The following is a 19,409-nucleotide window of genomic DNA, read 5'->3' as shown; positions in this document are numbered from 1 at the left end:
TCTTGCTGCTCTTCAAGGACCCAGGCAACCCCATTCACAGCCCCACAAACGATGGCGCTCTCTCTTGCTACAGCCTCCCAAAGTCCAATACTATCTGCCCGGGCCGATGGGAACAGTAGGAACCCGGCTCAGCAATTGCGAACGTCCAGGGATTCCTCCCACAACAAAGGTGCCAGCACCAAAAGCTCTTGCTGCTCTTCAAGGACCCAGGCAACCCCATTCACAGCCCCACAAACGATGGCGCTCTCTCTTGCTACAGCCTCCCAAAGTCCAATACTATCTGCCCGGGCCGATGAGGACAGCCGTAGCCTGGCTCAGCAATTGCCAACGTCCAGGGATTCCTCCCACAACAAAGGTGCCAGGACCAAAAGCTCTTGCTGCTCTTCAAGGACACAGGCAGCCCCATTCACAGCCCCACAAACGCTGGCGCTCTCTCTTTCTGCAGCCTCCCAAAGTCCAATACTATCTGCCCGGGCCGATGAGGACAGCCGGAGCCAGGCTCAGCAATTGCCAACGTCCAGGGATTCCTCCCACAACAAAGGTGCCAGCACCAAAAGCTCTTGCTGCTCTTCAAGGACCCAGGCAACCCAATTCACAGCCCCACAAACAATGGCGCTCTCTTTCCACACACTCCCAAAGTCCAGTAAAATCTGCACGGGCCACTGAGGATAGCCATAGCCCGGCTCAGCAATTGCCAACGTCCAGGGATTCCTCCCACAACAAAGGTGCCAGCACCAAAAGCTCTTGCGACTCCTCAAGGACCCAGGCAACCCCATTCACAGCCCCACAAACGCTGGCGCTCTCTCTTTCTGCAACCTCCCAAAGTCCAATAATATCTGCCCGGGCCGCTGAGGACAGCCGTAGTCTTGCTCAGCAATTGCCAACGTCCAGGGATTCCTCCCACAACAAAGGTGCCAGGACCAAAAGCTCTTGCTGCTCTTCAAGGACCCAGGCAACCCCATTCACAGCCCCACAAACGATGGCGCTCTCTCTTCCTACAGCATCCAAAAGTCCAATACTATCTGCCCGGGCCGATGAGGAGAGCCGGAGCCTGGTATCAGCAATTGCCAACGTCCAGGGATTCCTCCCACAACAAAGGTGCCAGGACCAAAAGCTCTTGCTGCTCTTCAAGGACCCAGGCAACCCCATTCACAGCCCCACAAACGATGGCGCTCTCTCTTTCTACAGCATCCAAAAGTCCAATACTATCTGCCCGGGCCGCTGAGGACAGCCGCAGCCCGGCTCAGCAATTGCCAACGTCCAGGGATTCCTCCCACAACAAAGGTGCCAGCACCAAAAGCTCTTGCTGCTCTTCAAGGACCCAGGCAACCCCATTCACAGCCCCACAAACCCTGGCGCTCTCTCTTTCTACCGCCTCCCAAAGTCCAATACGATCTGCCCGGGCCGATGAGGAGAGCCGGAGCCAGGCTCAACAATTGCCAACGTCCAGGGATTCCTCCCACAACAAAGGTGCCAGGACCAAAAGCTCTTGCTGCTCTTCAAGGACACAGGCAACCCCATTCACAGCCCCACAAACGATGGCGCTCTCTCTTTCTACCGCTTCCCAAAGTCCAATACTATCTGACCGGGCCGATGAGGAGAGCCGCAGCCCGGCTCAGCAATTGCCAACGTCCAGGGATTCCTCCCACAACAAAGGTGCCAGGACCAAAAGCTCTTGCTGCTCTTCAAGGACCCAGGCAACCCCATTCACAGCCCCACAAACGCTGGCGCTCTCTCTACAGCCTCCCAAAGTCCAATACTATGAGCCTGGGCCGCTGAGTAGAGCTTCGGTCAGCAATTGCAACGTCCAGGGATTCCTCCCACAACAAAGGTGCCAGGACCAAAAGCTCTTGCTGCTCTTCAAGGACCCAGGCAACCCCATTCACAGCCCCACAAACGATGGCGCTCTCTCTTTCTACAGCCTCCCAAAGTCCAATACTATCTGCCCGGGCCGATGAGGAGAGCCGGAGCCAGGCTCAACAATTGCCAACGTCCAGGGATTCCTCCCACAACAAAGGTGCCAGCACCAAAAGCTCTTGCTGCTCTTCAAGGACCCAGGCAACCCCATTCACAGCCCCACAAACGATGGCGCTCTCTCTTTCTACAGCCTCCCAAAGTCCAGTACTATCTGCCCAGGCCGATGACTAGAGCCTGGCTCAGGTATCATGAAAGTCCAAGGATTCCTCCCACAACAAAGTTGTCAGGACTAAAAAGCTCTTGCTGCTCTTCAAGGACCCAGGCAACCCCATTCACAGCCCCACAAACGATGGCGCTCTCTCTTGCTACAGCCTCCCAAAGTCAAATAATATCTGCCTGGGCCGCTGAGGAGAGCTTCGGTCAGCAATTGCGAACGTCCAGGGATTCCTCCCACAACAAAGGTGCCAGGACCAAAAGCTCTTGCTGCTCTTCAAGGACACAGGCAATCCCATTCATACACCCACAAACGATGGCGCTCTCTCTTTATGCAGCCTCCCAAAGTCCAATACTATCTGCCCGGGCCGATGAGGACAGCCGTAGCCCGGCTCATCAATTGCGAACGTCTAGGGATTCCTCCCACAACAAAGGTGCCAGGACCAAAAGCTCTTGCGACTCCTCAAGGACCCAGGCAACCCCATTCACAGCCCCACAAACGATGGCGCTCTCTCTTTCTACAGCCTCCCAAAGTCCAATACTATCTGCCCAGGCCAATGAGGACAGCCGGAGCCAGGCTCAGCAATTGCCAACGTCCAGGGATTCCTCCCACAACAAAGGTGCCAGCACCAAAAGCTCTTTCTGCTCTTCAAGGACTCAGGCAACCCCATTCACAGCCCCACAAACGATGGCGCTCTCTCTTTCTACAGCCTCCCAAAGTCCAGTAAAATCTGCACGGGCCACTGCGGACAGCCGTAGCCTTGCTCAGCAATTGCCAACGTCCAGGGATTCCTCCCTCAACAAAGGTGCCAGCACCAAAAGCTCTTTCTGCTCTTCAAGGACTCAGGCAACCCCATTCACAGCCCCACAAACGATGGCGCTCTCTCTTTCTAGAGCCTCCCAAAGTCCAGTAAAATCTGCACGGGCCACTGCGGACAGCCGTAGCCTTGCTCAGCAATTGCCAACGTCCAGGGATTCCTCCCTCAACAAAGGTGCCAGGACCAAAAGCTCTTGCTGCTCTTCAAGGACCCAGGCAACCCCATTCACAGCCCCACAAACAATGGAGCTCTCTCTTGCTACAGCCTCCCAAAGTCCAATACTATCTGCCTGGGCCGATGAGGAGAGCCGGAGCCAGGCTCAGCAATTGCCAACGTCCAGGGATTCCTCCCACAACAAAGGTGCCAGGACCAAAAGCTCTTGCTGCTCTTCAAGGACTCAGGCAACCCCATTCACAGCCCCACAAACGATGGCGCTCTCTCTTGCTACAGCCTCCCAAAGTCCAATACTATCTGCCCGGGCCAATGAGATCTTCGGTCAGCAATTGCCAACGTCCAGGGATTCCTCCCACAACAAAGGTGCCAGCACCAAAAGCTCTTGCTGCTCTTCAAGGACCCAGGCAACCCCATACACAGCCCCACAAACGCTGGCGCTCTGTCTTGCTACAGCCTCCCAAAGTCCAATACTATCTGCCCGGGCCGATGAGAACAGTAGGAACCCGGCTCAGCAATTACCAACGTCCAGGGATTCCTCCCACAACAAAGGTGCCAGCACCAAAAGCTCTTGCTGCTCTTCAAGGACCCAGGCAACCCCATACACAGCCCCACAAACGCTGGCGCTCTGTCTTTCTGCAGCCTCCCAAAGTCCAATACTATCTGCCCGGGCCGATGAGAACAGCAGGAACCCGGCTCAGCAATTGCCAACGTCCAGGGATTCCTCCCACAACAAAGGTGCCAGGACCAAAAGCTCTTGCTGCTCTTCAAGGACCCAGGCAACCCAATTCACAGCCCCACAAACCCTGGCGCTCTCTTTCTACACCATCCCAAAGTCCAGTAAAATCTGCACGGGCCACTGAGGATAGCCGTAGCCCGGCTCAGCAATTGCCAACGTCCAGGGATTCCTCCCACAACAAAGGTGCCAGGACCAAAAGCTCTTGCTGCTCTTCAAGGACCCAGGCAACCCCATTCACAGCCCCACAAACGCTGGCGCTCTCTCTTTCTGCAGCCTCCCAAAGTCCAGTAAAATCTGCACGGGCCACTGAGGATAGCCGTAGACCGGCTCAGCAATTGCCAACGTCCAGGGATTCCTCCCACAACAAATGTCCCAGCACCAAAAGCTCTTGCTACTCCTCAAGGACCCAGGCAACCCCATTCACAGCCCCACAAACGATGGCGCTCTCTCTTCCTACAGCATCCCAAAGTCCAATACTATCTGCCCGGGCCGATGAGGAAAGCCGGAGCCTGGTATCAGCAATTGCCAACGTCCAGGGATTCCTCCCACAACAAAGGTGCCAGCACCAAAATATCTTGCTGCTCTTCGACCTAGGCAACCCCATTCACAGCCCCACAAACGATGGCGCTCTCTCTTTCTGCAGCCTCCCAAAGTCCAATACTATCTGCCCGGGCCGATGAGGAGAGCCGGAGCCTGGCTCATCAATTGCCAACGTCCAGGGATTCCTCCCACAAGAAAGGTGCCAGGACCAAAAGCTCTTGCTGCTCTTCAAGGACCCAGGCAGCCCCATTCACACCCCACAAACGCTGGCGCTCTCTCTTTCTACAGCCTCCCAAATTCCAGTACTATCTACCCGGGCCGCTGAGGACAGCCGGAGCCCGGCTCAGCAATTGCCAACGTCCAGGGATTCCTCCCACAACAAAGGTGCCAGGACCAAAAGCTCTTGCTGCTCTTCAAGGACACAGGCAACCCCATTCACAGCCCCACAAACGATGGCGCTCTCTCTTTCTACCGCTTCCCAAAGTCCAATACTATCTGCCCGGGCCGATGAGGAGAGCTGGAACCAGGCTCAGCAATTGCCAACGTCCAGGGATTCCTCCCACAACAAAGGTGCCAGGACCAAAAGCTCTTGCTGCTCTTCAAGGACCCAGGCAACCCCATTCACAGCCCCACAAACGATGGCGCTCTCTCTACAGCCTCCCAAAGTCCAATACTATCTGCCTGGGCCGCTGAGTAGAGCTTCGGTCAGCAATTGCAACGTCCAGGGATTCCTCCCACAACAAAGGTGCCAGGACCAAAAGCTCTTGCTGCTCTTCAAGGACCCAGGCAGCCCCATTCACACCCCACAAACGCTGGCGCTCTCTCTTTCTACAGCCTCCCAAATTCCAGTACTATCTACCCGGGCCGCTGAGGACAGCCGCAGCCCGGCTCAGCAATTGCCAACGTCCAGGGATTCCTCCCACAACAAAGGTGCCAGGACCAAAAGCTCTTGCTGCTCTTCAAGGACACAGGCAACCCCATTCACAGCCCCACAAACGATGGCGCTCTCTCTTTCTACCGCTTCCCAAAGTCCAATACTATCTGCCCGGGCCGATGAGGAGAGCTGGAACCAGGCTCAGCAATTACCAACGTCCAGGGATTCCTCCCACAACAAAGGTGCCAGGACCAAAAGCTCTTGCTGCTCTTCAAGGACCCAGGCAACCCCATTCACAGCCCCACAAACGATGGCGCTCTCTCTACAGCCTCCCAAAGTCCAATACTATCTGCCTGGGCCGCTGAGTAGAGCTTCGGTCAGCAATTGCAACGTCCAGGGATTCCTCCCACAACAAAGGTGCCAGGACCAAAAGCTCTTGCTGCTCTTCAAGGACCCAGGCAACCCCATTCACAGCCCCACAAACGATGGCGCTCTCTCTTGCTGAAGACTCCCAAAGTCCAGTAATATCTGCCAAGGCCGATGACTAGAGCCTGGCTGAGCTATTATGAACGTCCAAGGATTCCTCCCACAACAAAGGAGCCAGGACTAAAAAGCTCTTGCTGCTCTTAGAGGACCCAGGCAACCCCATTCACAGCCCCACAAACGATGGCGCTCTGTCTTTCTACAGCCTCCCAAAGTCCAATAATATCTGCCCGGGCCGCTGAGGACAGCCGCAGCCCGGCTCAGCAATTGCCAACGTCCAGGGATTCCTCCCACAACAAAGGTGCCAGGACCAAAAGCTCTTGCTGCTCTTCAAGGACACAGGCAACCCCATTCATACACCCACAAACGCTGGCGCTCTCTCTTTCTACAGCCTCCCAAAGTCCAATACTATGTGACCGGGCCGATGAGATCTTCGGTCAGCAATTGCCAACGTCCAGGGATTCCTCCCACAACAAAGGTGCCAGCACCAAAAGCTCTTGCTGCTCTTCAAGGACCCAGGCAACCCCATTCACAGCCCCACAAACGATGGCGCTCTCTCTTGCTACAGCCTCCCAAAGTCCAATACTATCTGCCCGGGCCGATGGGAACAGTAGGAACCCGGCTCAGCAATTGCGAACGTCCAGGGATTCCTCCCACAACAAAGGTGCCAGCACCAAAAGCTCTTGCTGCTCTTCAAGGACCCAGGCAACCCCATTCACAGCCCCACAAACGATGGCGCTCTCTCTTTCTGCAGCCTCCCAAAGTCCAATACTATCTGCCCGGGCCGATGAGGACAGCCGGAGCCAGGCTCAGCAATTGCCAACGTCCAGGGATTCCTCCCACAACAAAGGTGCCAGGACCAAAAGCTCTTGCTGCTCTTCAAGGACCCAGGCAACCCAATTCACAGCCCCACAAACAATGGCGCTCTCTTTCCACACCCTCCCAAAGTCCAGTAAAATCTGCACGGGCCACTGAGGATAGCCATAGCCCGGCTCAGCAATTGCCAACGTCCAGGGATTCCTCCCACAACAAAGGTGCCAGCACCAAAAGCTCTTGCGACTCCTCAAGGACCCAGGCAACCCCATTCACAGCCCCACAAACGATGGCGCTCTCTCTTTCTGCAACCTCCCAAAGTCCAATAATATCTGCCCGGGCCGCTGAGGACAGCCGTAGTCTTGCTCAGCAATTGCCAACGTCCAGGGATTCCTCCCACAACAAAGGTGCCAGGACCAAAAGCTCTTGCTGCTCTTCAAGGACCCAGGCAACCCCATTCACAGCCCCACAAACGATGGCGCTCTCTCTTCCTACAGCATCCAAAAGTCCAATACTATCTGCCCGGGCCGATGAGGAGAGCCGGAGCCTGGTATCAGCAATTGCCAACGTCCAGGGATTCCTCCCACAACAAAGGTGCCAGGACCAAAAGCTCTTGCTGCTCTTCAAGGACCCAGGCAACCCCATTCACAGCCCCACAAACGATGGCGCTCTCTCTTTCTACAGCATCCAAAAGTCCAATACTATCTGCCCGGGCCGCTGAGGACAGCCGCAGCCCGGCTCAGCAATTGCCAACGTCCAGGGATTCCTCCCACAACAAAGGTGCCAGCACCAAAAGCTCTTGCTGCTCTTCAAGGACCCAGGCAACCCCATTCACAGCCCCACAAACGACGGCGCTCTCTTCCTACACCCTCCCAAAGTCCAGTAAAATCTGCACGGGCCACTGAGGATAGCCGTAGCTTGGCTCAGCAATTGCCAAAGTCCAGGGATTCCTCCCACAATAAAGGTGCCAGGACCAAAAGCTCTTGCTGCTCTTCAAGGACCCAGGCAACCCCATTCACAGCCCCACAAACGATGGCGCTCTCTCTTTCTACAGCATCCAAAAGTCCAATACTATCTGCCCGGTCCGCTGAGGACAGCCGCAGCCCGGCTCAGCAATTGCCAACGTCCAGGGATTCCTCCCACAACAAAGGTGCCAGGACCAAAAGCTCTTGCTGCTCTTCAAGGACCCAGGCAACCCCATTCACAGCCCCACAAACCCTGGCGCTCTCTCTTTCTACCGCCTCCCAAAGTCCAATACGATCTGCCCGGGCCGATGAGGAGAGCCGGAGCCAGGCTCAACAATTGCCAACGTCCAGGGATTCCTCCCACAACAAAGGTGCCAGCACCAAAAGCTCTTGCTGCTCTTCAAGGACACAGGCAACCCCATTCACAGCCCCACAAACGATGGCGCTCTCTCTTTCTACCGCTTCCCAAAGTCCAATACTATCTGCCCGGGCCGATGAGGAGAGCCGGAGCCAGGCTCAGCAATTGCCAACGTCCAGGGATTCCTCCCACAACAAAGGTGCCAGGACCAAAAGCTCTTGCTGCTCTTCAAGGACCCAGGCAACCCCATTCACAGCCCCACAAACGCTGGCGCTCTCTCTACAGCCTCCCAAAGTCCAATACTATGAGCCTGGGCCGCTGAGTAGAGCTTCGGTCAGCAATTGCAACGTCCAGGGATTCCTCCCACAACAAAGGTGCCAGGACCAAAAGCTCTTCCTGCTCTTCAAGGACCCAGGCAACCCCATTCACAGCCCCACAAACCCTGGCGCTCTCTCTTTCTACAGCCTCCCAAAGTCCAATACTATCTGCCCGGGCCGATGAGGAGAGCCGGAGCCAGGCTCAACAATTGCCAACGTCCAGGGATTCCTCCCACAACAAAGGTGCCAGCACCAAAAGCTCTTGCTGCTCTTCAAGGACCCAGGCAACCCCATTCACAGCCCCACAAACGATGGCGCTCTCTCTTGCTAAAGAATCCCAAAGTCCAATACTATCTGCCCGGGCCGATGAGGAGAGCCGGAGCCAGGCTCAGCAATTGCCAACGTCCAGGGATTCCTCCCACAACAAAGGTGCCAGCACCAAAAGCTCTTGCTGCTCTTCAAGGACCCAGGCAACCCCATTCACAGCCCCACAAACGATGGCGCTCTCTCTTGCTAAAGAATCCCAAAGTCCAGTACTATCTGCCCAGGCCGATGACTAGAGCCTGGCTCAGGTATCATGAAAGTCCAAGGATTCCTCCCACAACAAAGTTGTCAGGACTAAAAAGCTCTTGCTGCTCTTCAAGGACCCAGGCAACCCCATTCACAGCCCCACAAACGATGGCGCTCTCTCTTGCTACAGCCTCCCAAAGTCCAATAATATCTGCCTGGGCCGCTGAGGAGAGCTTCGGTCAGCAATTGCGAACGTCCAGGGATTCCTCCCACAACAAAGGTGCCAGGACCAAAAGCTCTTGCTGCTCTTCAAGGACCCAGGCAACCCCATTCACAGCCCCACAAACGATGGCGCTCTCTCTTGCTGAAGACTCCCAAAGTCCAGTAATATCTGCCAAGGCCGATGACTAGAGCCTGGCTGAGCTATTATGAACGTCCAAGGATTCCTCCCACAACAAAGGAGCCAGGACTAAAAAGCTCTTGCTGCTCTTAGAGGACCCAGGCAACCCCATTCACAGCCCCACAAACGATGGCGCTCTGTCTTTCTACAGCCTCCCAAAGTCCAATAATATCTGCCCGGGCCGCTGAGGACAGCCGCAGCCCGGCTCAGCAATTGCCAACGTCCAGGGATTCCTCCCACAACAAAGGTGCCAGGACCAAAAGCTCTTGCTGCTCTTCAAGGACACAGGCAACCCCATTCATACACCCACAAACGCTGGCGCTCTCTCTTTCTACAGCCTCCCAAAGTCCAATACTATGTGACCGGGCCGATGAGATCTTCGGTCAGCAATTGCCAACGTCCAGGGATTCCTCCCACAACAAAGGTGCCAGCACCAAAAGCTCTTGCTGCTCTTCAAGGACCCAGGCAACCCCATTCACAGCCCCACAAACGATGGCGCTCTCTCTTGCTACAGCCTCCCAAAGTCCAATACTATCTGCCCGGGCCGATGGGAACAGTAGGAACCCGGCTCAGCAATTGCGAACGTCCAGGGATTCCTCCCACAACAAAGGTGCCAGGACCAAAAGCTCTTGCTGCTCTTCAAGGACCCAGGCAACCCCATTCACAGCCCCACAAACGATGGCGCTCTCTCTTGCTACAGCCTCCCAAAGTCCAATACTATCTGCCCGGGCCGATGAGGACAGCCGTAGCCTGGCTCAGCAATTGCCAACGTCCAGGGATTCCTCCCACAACAAAGGTGCCAGGACCAAAAGCTCTTGCTGCTCTTCAAGGACCCAGGCAGCCCCATTCACAGCCCCACAAACGCTGGCGCTCTCTCTTTCTGCAGCCTCCCAAAGTCCAATACTATCTGCCCGGGCCGATGAGGACAGCCGGAGCCAGGCTCAGCAATTGCCAACGTCCAGGGATTCCTCCCACAACAAAGGTGCCAGCACCAAAAGCTCTTGCTGCTCTTCAAGGACCCAGGCAACCCAATTCACAGCCCCACAAACAATGGCGCTCTCTTTCCACACCCTCCCAAAGTCCAGTAAAATCTGCACGGGCCACTGAGGATAGCCATAGCCCGGCTCAGCAATTGCCAACGTCCAGGGATTCCTCCCACAACAAAGGTGCCAGCACCAAAAGCTCTTGCGACTCCTCAAGGACCCAGGCAACCCCATTCACAGCCCCACAAACGCTGGCGCTCTCTCTTTCTGCAACCTCCCAAAGTCCAATAATATCTGCCCGGGCCGCTGAGGACAGCCGTAGTCTTGCTCAGCAATTGCCAACGTCCAGGGATTCCTCCCACAACAAAGGTGCCAGGACCAAAAGCTCTTGCTGCTCTTCAAGGACCCAGGCAACCCCATTCACAGCCCCACAAACGATGGCGCTCTCTCTTCCTACAGCATCCAAAAGTCCAATACTATCTGCCCGGGCCGATGAGGAGAGCCGGAGCCTGGTATCAGCAATTGCCAACGTCCAGGGATTCCTCCCACAACAAAGGTGCCAGGACCAAAAGCTCTTGCTGCTCTTCAAGGACCCAGGCAACCCCATTCACAGCCCCACAAACGATGGCGCTCTCTCTTTCTACAGCATCCAAAAGTCCAATACTATCTGCCCGGGCCGCTGAGGACAGCCGCAGCCCGGCTCAGCAATTGCCAACGTCCAGGGATTCCTCCCACAACAAAGGTGCCAGCACCAAAAGCTCTTGCTGCTCTTCAAGGACCCAGGCAACCCCATTCACAGCCCCACAAACCCTGGCGCTCTCTCTTTCTACCGCCTCCCAAAGTCCAATACGATCTGCCCGGGCCGATGAGGAGAGCCGGAGCCAGGCTCAACAATTGCCAACGTCCAGGGATTCCTCCCACAACAAAGGTGCCAGGACCAAAAGCTCTTGCTGCTCTTCAAGGACACAGGCAACCCCATTCACAGCCCCACAAACGATGGCGCTCTCTCTTTCTACCGCTTCCCAAAGTCCAATACTATCTGACCGGGCCGATGAGGAGAGCCGCAGCCCGGCTCAGCAATTGCCAACGTCCAGGGATTCCTCCCACAACAAAGGTGCCAGGACCAAAAGCTCTTGCTGCTCTTCAAGGACCCAGGCAACCCCATTCACAGCCCCACAAACGCTGGCGCTCTCTCTACAGCCTCCCAAAGTCCAATACTATGAGCCTGGGCCGCTGAGTAGAGCTTCGGTCAGCAATTGCAACGTCCAGGGATTCCTCCCACAACAAAGGTGCCAGGACCAAAAGCTCTTGCTGCTCTTCAAGGACCCAGGCAACCCCATTCACAGCCCCACAAACGATGGCGCTCTCTCTTTCTACAGCCTCCCAAAGTCCAATACTATCTGCCCGGGCCGATGAGGAGAGCCGGAGCCAGGCTCAGCAATTGCCAACGTCCAGGGATTCCTCCCACAACAAAGGTGCCAGCACCAAAAGCTCTTGCTGCTCTTCAAGGACCCAGGCAACCCCATTCACAGCCCCACAAACGATGGCGCTCTCTCTTTCTACAGCCTCCCAAAGTCCAGTACTATCTGCCCAGGCCGATGACTAGAGCCTGGCTCAGGTATCATGAAAGTCCAAGGATTCCTCCCACAACAAAGTTGTCAGGACTAAAAAGCTCTTGCTGCTCTTCAAGGACCCAGGCAACCCCATTCACAGCCCCACAAACGATGGCGCTCTCTCTTGCTACAGCCTCCCAAAGTCAAATAATATCTGCCTGGGCCGCTGAGGAGAGCTTCGGTCAGCAATTGCGAACGTCCAGGGATTCCTCCCACAACAAAGGTGCCAGGACCAAAAGCTCTTGCTGCTCTTCAAGGACACAGGCAATCCCATTCATACACCCACAAACGATGGCGCTCTCTCTTTATGCAGCCTCCCAAAGTCCAATACTATCTGCCCGGGCCGATGAGGACAGCCGTAGCCCGGCTCATCAATTGCGAACGTCTAGGGATTCCTCCCACAACAAAGGTGCCAGCACCAAAAGCTCTTGCGACTCCTCAAGGACCCAGGCAACCCCATTCACAGCCCCACAAACGATGGCGCTCTCTCTTTCTACAGCCTCCCAAAGTCCAATACTATCTGCCCAGGCCAATGAGGACAGCCGGAGCCAGGCTCAGCAATTGCCAACGTCCAGGGATTCCTCCCACAACAAAGGTGCCAGCACCAAAAGCTCTTTCTGCTCTTCAAGGACTCAGGCAACCCCATTCACAGCCCCACAAACGATGGCGCTCTCTCTTTCTAGAGCCTCCCAAAGTCCAGTAAAATCTGCACGGGCCACTGCGGACAGCCGTAGCCTTGCTCAGCAATTGCCAACGTCCAGGGATTCCTCCCTCAACAAAGGTGCCAGCACCAAAAGCTCTTTCTGCTCTTCAAGGACTCAGGCAACCCCATTCACAGCCCCACAAACGATGGCGCTCTCTCTTTCTAGAGCCTCCCAAAGTCCAGTAAAATCTGCACGGGCCACTGCGGACAGCCGTAGCCTTGCTCAGCAATTGCCAACGTCCAGGGATTCCTCCCTCAACAAAGGTGCCAGGACCAAAAGCTCTTGCTGCTCTTCAAGGACCCAGGCAACCCCATTCACAGCCCCACAAACAATGGAGCTCTCTCTTGCTACAGCCTCCCAAAGTCCAATACTATCTGCCTGGGCCGATGAGGAGAGCCGGAGCCAGGCTCAGCAATTGCCAACGTCCAGGGATTCCTCCCACAACAAAGGTGCCAGGACCAAAAGCTCTTGCTGCTCTTCAAGGACTCAGGCAACCCCATTCACAGCCCCACAAACGATGGCGCTCTCTCTTGCTACAGCCTCCCAAAGTCCAATACTATCTGCCCGGGCCAATGAGATCTTCGGTCAGCAATTGCGAACGTCCAGGGATTCCTCCCACAACAAAGGTGCCAGCACCAAAAGCTCTTGCTGCTCTTCAAGGACCCAGGCAACCCCATACACAGCCCCACAAACGCTGGCGCTCTGTCTTGCTACAGCCTCCCAAAGTCCAATACTATCTGCCCGGGCCGATGAGAACAGTAGGAACCCGGCTCAGCAATTACCAACGTCCAGGGATTCCTCCCACAACAAAGGTGCCAGCACCAAAAGCTCTTGCTGCTCTTCAAGGACCCAGGCAACCCCATACACAGCCCCACAAACGCTGGCGCTCTGTCTTTCTGCAGCCTCCCAAAGTCCAATACTATCTGCCCGGGCCGATGAGAACAGCAGGAACCCGGCTCAGCAATTGCCAACGTCCAGGGATTCCTCCCACAACAAAGGTGCCAGGACCAAAAGCTCTTGCTGCTCTTCAAGGACCCAGGCAACCCAATTCACAGCCCCACAAACCCTGGCGCTCTCTTTCTACACCATCCCAAAGTCCAGTAAAATCTGCACGGGCCACTGAGGATAGCCGTAGCCCGGCTCAGCAATTGCCAACGTCCAGGGATTCCTCCCACAACAAAGGTGCCAGGACCAAAAGCTCTTGCTGCTCTTCAAGGACCCAGGCAACCCCATTCACAGCCCCACAAACGCTGGCGCTCTCTCTTTCTGCAGCCTCCCAAAGTCCAGTAAAATCTGCACGGGCCACTGAGGATAGCCGTAGACCGGCTCAGCAATTGCCAACGTCCAGGGATTCCTCCCACAACAAATGTCCCAGCACCAAAAGCTCTTGCTACTCCTCAAGGACCCAGGCAACCCCATTCACAGCCCCACAAACGATGGCGCTCTCTCTTCCTACAGCATCCCAAAGTCCAATACTATCTGCCCGGGCCGATGAGGAAAGCCGGAGCCTGGTATCAGCAATTGCCAACGTCCAGGGATTCCTCCCACAACAAAGGTGCCAGCACCAAAATATCTTGCTGCTCTTCGACCTAGGCAACCCCATTCACAGCCCCACAAACGCTGGCGCTCTCTCTTTCTGCAGCCTCCCAAAGTCCAATACTATCTGCCCGGGCCGATGAGGAGAGCCGGAGCCTGGCTCATCAATTGCCAACGTCCAGGGATTCCTCCCACAAGAAAGGTGCCAGGACCAAAAGCTCTTGCTGCTCTTCAAGGACCCAGGCAGCCCCATTCACACCCCACAAACGCTGGCGCTCTCTCTTTCTACAGCCTCCCAAATTCCAGTACTATCTACCCGGGCCGCTGAGGACAGCCGGAGCCCGGCTCAGCAATTGCCAACGTCCAGGGATTCCTCCCACAACAAAGGTGCCAGGACCAAAAGCTCTTGCTGCTCTTCAAGGACACAGGCAACCCCATTCACAGCCCCACAAACGATGGCGCTCTCTCTTTCTACCGCTTCCCAAAGTCCAATACTATCTGCCCGGGCCGATGAGGAGAGCTGGAACCAGGCTCAGCAATTGCCAACGTCCAGGGATTCCTCCCACAACAAAGGTGCCAGGACCAAAAGCTCTTGCTGCTCTTCAAGGACCCAGGCAACCCCATTCACAGCCCCACAAACGATGGCGCTCTCTCTACAGCCTCCCAAAGTCCAATACTATCTGCCTGGGCCGCTGAGTAGAGCTTCGGTCAGCAATTGCAACGTCCAGGGATTCCTCCCACAACAAAGGTGCCAGGACCAAAAGCTCTTGCTGCTCTTCAAGGACCCAGGCAACCCCATTCACAGCCCCACAAACGCTGGCGCTCTCTCTTTCTGCAGCCTCCCAAACTCCAATACTATCTGCCCGAGCCGATGAGGAGAGCCGCAGCCCGGCTCAGCAATTGCCAACGTCCAGGGATTCCTCCCACAACAAAGGTGCCAGGACCAAAAGCTCTTGCTGCTCTTCAAGGACTCAGGCAACCCCATTCACAGCCCCACAAACGATGGCGCTCTCTCTTGCTACAGCCTCCCAAAGTCCAATACTATCTGCCCGGGCCGATGGGAACAGTAGGAACCCGGCTCAGCAATTGCGAACGTCCAGGGATTCCTCCCACAACAAAGGTGCCAGCACCAAAAGCTCTTGCTGCTCTTCAAGGACCCAGGCAACCCCATTCACAGCCCCACAAACGATGGCGCTCTCTCTTGCTACAGCCTCCCAAAGTCCAATACTATCTGCCCGGGCCGATGAGGACAGCCGTAGCCTGGCTCAGCAATTGCCAACGTCCAGGGATTCCTCCCACAACAAAGGTGCCAGCACCAAAAGCTCTTGCTGCTCTTCAAGGACACAGGCAGCCCCATTCACAGCCCCACAAACGCTGGCGCTCTCTCTTTCTGCAGCCTCCCAAAGTCCAATACTATCTGCCCGGGCCGATGAGGACAGCCGGAGCCAGGCTCAGCAATTGCCAACGTCCAGGGATTCCTCCCACAACAAAGGTGCCAGGACCAAAAGCTCTTGCTGCTCTTCAAGGACCCAGGCAACCCAATTCACAGCCCCACAAACAATGGCGCTCTCTTTCTACACCCTCCCAAAGTCCAGTAAAATCTGCACGGGCCACTGAGGATAGCCATAGCCCGGCTCAGCAATTGCCAACGTCCAGGGATTCCTCCCACAACAAAGGTGCCAGCACCAAAAGCTCTTGCGACTCCTCAAGGACCCAGGCAACCCCATTCACAGCCCCACAAACGCTGGCGCTCTCTCTTTCTGCAACCTCCCAAAGTCCAATAATATCTGCCCGGGCCGCTGAGGACAGCCGGAGCCAGGCTCAGCAATTGCCAACGTCCAGGGATTCCTCCCACAACAAAGGTGCCAGCACCAAAAGCTCTTGCTGCTCTTCAAGGACCCAGGCAACCCCATTCACAGCCCCACAAACGATGGCGCTCTCTCTTCCTACAGCATCCAAAAGTCCAATACTATCTGCCCGGGCCGATGAGGAGAGCCGGAGCCTGGTATCAGCAATTGCCAACGTCCAGGGATTCCTCCCACAACAAAGGTGCCAGGACCAAAAGCTCTTGCTGCTCTTCAAGGACCCAGGCAACCCCATTCACAGCCCCACAAACGACGGCGCTCTCTTTCTACACCCTCCCAAAGTCCAGTAAAATCTGCACGGGCCACTGAGGATAGCCGTAGCTTTGCTCAGCAATTGCCAAAGTCCAGGGATTCCTCCCACAATAAAGGTGCCAGGACCAAAAGCTCTTGCTGCTCTTCAAGGACCCAGGCAACCCCATTCACAGCCCCACAAACGATGGCGCTCTCTCTTTCTACAGCATCCAAAAGTCCAATACTATCTGCCCGGGCCGCTGAGGACAGCCGCAGCCCGGCTCAGCAATTGCCAACGTCCAGGGATTCCTCCCACAACAAAGGTGCCAGCACCAAAAGCTCTTGCTGCTCTTCAAGGACCCAGGCAACCCCATTCACAGCCCCACAAACCCTGGCGCTCTCTCTTTCTACCGCCTCCCAAAGTCCAATACGATCTGCCCGGGCCGATGAGGAGAGCCGGAGCCAGGCTCAACAATTGCCAACGTCCAGGGATTCCTCCCACAACAAAGGTGCCAGGACCAAAAGCTCTTGCTGCTCTTCAAGGACACAGGCAACCCCATTCACAGCCCCACAAACGATGGCGCTCTCTCTTTCTACCGCTTCCCAAAGTCCAATACTATCTGCCCGGGCCGATGAGGAGAGCTGGAGCCAGGCTCAGCAATTGCCAACGTCCAGGGATTCCTCCCACAACAAAGGTGCCAGGACCAAAAGCTCTTGCTGCTCTTCAAGGACCCAGGCAACCCCATTCACAGCCCCACAAACGATGGCGCTCTCTCTTTCTACAGCCTCCCAAAGTCCAATACTATGAGCCTGGGCCGCTGAGTAGAGCTTCGGTCAGCAATTGCAACGTCCAGGGATTCCTCCCACAACAAAGGTGCCAGGACCAAAAGCTCTTCCTGCTCTTCAAGGACCCAGGCAACCCCATTCACAGCCCCACAAACGATGGCGCTCTCTCTTTCTACAGCCTCCCAAAGTCCAATACTATCTGCCCGGGCCGATGAGGAGAGCCGGAGCCAGGCTCAACAATTGCCAACGTCCAGGGATTCCTCCCACAACAAAGGTGCCAGCACCAAAAGCTCTTGCTGCTCTTCAAGGACCCAGGCAACCCCATTCACAGCCCCACAAACGATGGCGCTCTCTCTTTCTACAGCCTCCCAAAGTCCAGTACTATCTGCCCAGGCCGATGACTAGAGCCTGGCTCAGGTATCATGAAAGTCCAAGGATTCCTCCCACAACAAAGTTGTCAGGACTAAAAAGCTCTTGCTGCTCTTCAAGGACCCAGGCAACCCCATTCACAGCCCCACAAACGATGGCGCTCTCTCTTGCTACAGCCTCCCAAAGTCAAATAATATCTGCCTGGGCCGCTGAGGAGAGCTTCGGTCAGCAATTGCGAACGTCCAGGGATTCCTCCCACAACAAAGGTGCCAGGACCAAAAGCTCTTGCTGCTCTTCAAGGACACAGGCAATCCCATTCATACACCCACAAACGATGGCGCTCTCTCTTTATGCAGCCTCCCAAAGTCCAATACTATCTGCCCGGGCCGATGAGGACAGCCGTAGCCCGGCTCAGCAATTGCCAACGTCTAGGGATTCCTCCCACAACAAAGGTGCCAGCACCAAAAGCTCTTGCGACTCCTCAAGGACCCAGGCAACCCCATACACAGCCCCACAAACGATGGCGCTCTCTCTTTCTACAGCCTCCCAAAGTCCAATACTATCTGCCCAGGCCAATGAGGACAGCCGGAGCCAGGCTCAGCAATTGCCAACGTCCAGGGATTCCTCCCACAACAAAGGTGCCAGCACCAAAAGCTCTTTCTGCTCTTCAAGGACTCAGGCAACCCCATTCACAGCCCCACAAACGATGGCGCTCTCTCTTTCTAGAGCCTCCCAAAGTCCAGTAAAATCTGCACGGGCCACTGCGGACAGCCGTAGCCTTGCTCAGCAATTGCCAACGTCCAGGGATTCCTCCCTCAACAAAGGTGCCAGGACCAAAAGCTCTTGCTGCTCTTCAAGGACCCAGGCAACCCCATTCACAGCCCCACAAACAATGGAGCTCTCTCTTGCTACAGCCTCCCAAAGTCCAATACTATCTGCCTGGGCCGATGAGGAGAGCCGGAGCCAGGCTCAGCAATTGCCAACGTCCAGGGATTCCTCCCACAACAAAGGTGCCAGGACCAAAAGCTCTTGCTGCTCTTCAAGGACTCAGGCAACCCCATTCACAGCCCCACAAACGATGGCGCTCTCTCTTGCTACAGCCTCCCAAAGTCCAATACTATCTGCCCGGGCCAATGAGATCTTCGGTCAGCAATTGCCAACGTCCAGGGATTCCTCCCACAACAAAGGTGCCAGCACCAAAAGCTCTTGCTGCTCTTCAAGGACCCAGGCAACCCCATACACAGCCCCACAAACGCTGGCGCTCTGTCTTGCTACAGCCTCCCAAAGTCCAATACTATCTGCCCGGGCCGATGAGAACAGTAGGAACCCGGCTCAGCAATTACCAACGTCCAGGGATTCCTCCCACAACAAAGGTGCCAGCACCAAAAGCTCTTGCTGCTCTTCAAGGACCCAGGCAACCCCATACACAGCCCCACAAACGCTGGCGCTCTGTCTTTCTGCAGCCTCCCAAAGTCCAATACTATCTGCCCGGGCCGATGAGAACAGCAGGAACCCGGCTCAGCAATTGCCAACGTCCAGGGATTCCTCCCACAACAAAGGTGCCAGGACCAAAAGCTCTTGCTGCTCTTCAAGGACCCAGGCAACCCAATTCACAGCCCCACAAACAATGGCGCTCTCTTTCTACACCATCCCAAAGTCCAGTAAAATCTGCACGGGCCACTGAGGATAGCCGTAGCCCGGCTCAGCAATTGCCAACGTCCAGGGATTCCTCCCACAACAAAGGTGCCAGGACCAAAAGCTCTTGCTGCTCTTCAAGGACCCAGGCAACCCCATTCACAGCCCCACAAACGCTGGCGCTCTCTCTTTCTGCAGCCTCCCAAAGTCCAGTAAAATCTGCACGGGCCACTGAGGATAGCCGTAGACCGGCTCAGCAATTGCCAACGTCCAGGGATTCCTCCCACAACAAATGTCCCAGCACCAAAAGCTCTTGCTACTCCTCAAGGACCCAGGCAACCCCATTCACAGCCCCACAAACGATGGCGCTCTCTCTTCCTACAGCATCCCAAAGTCCAATACTATCTGCCCGGGCCGATGAGGAAAGCCGGAGCCTGGTATCAGCAATTGCCAACGTCCAGGGATTCCTCCCACAACAAAGGTGCCAGCACCAAAATATCTTGCTGCTCTTCGACCTAGGCAACCCCATTCACAGCCCCACAAACGCTGGCGCTCTCTCTTTCTGCAGC

Source organism: Platalea leucorodia, assembly GCF_965183815.1.
Source record: "Platalea leucorodia genome assembly, chromosome: 3".
NCBI classification, from domain to species: Eukaryota; Metazoa; Chordata; class Aves; order Pelecaniformes; family Threskiornithidae; genus Platalea; species Platalea leucorodia.
Note: the sequence above shows the minus strand (reverse complement) of the source record.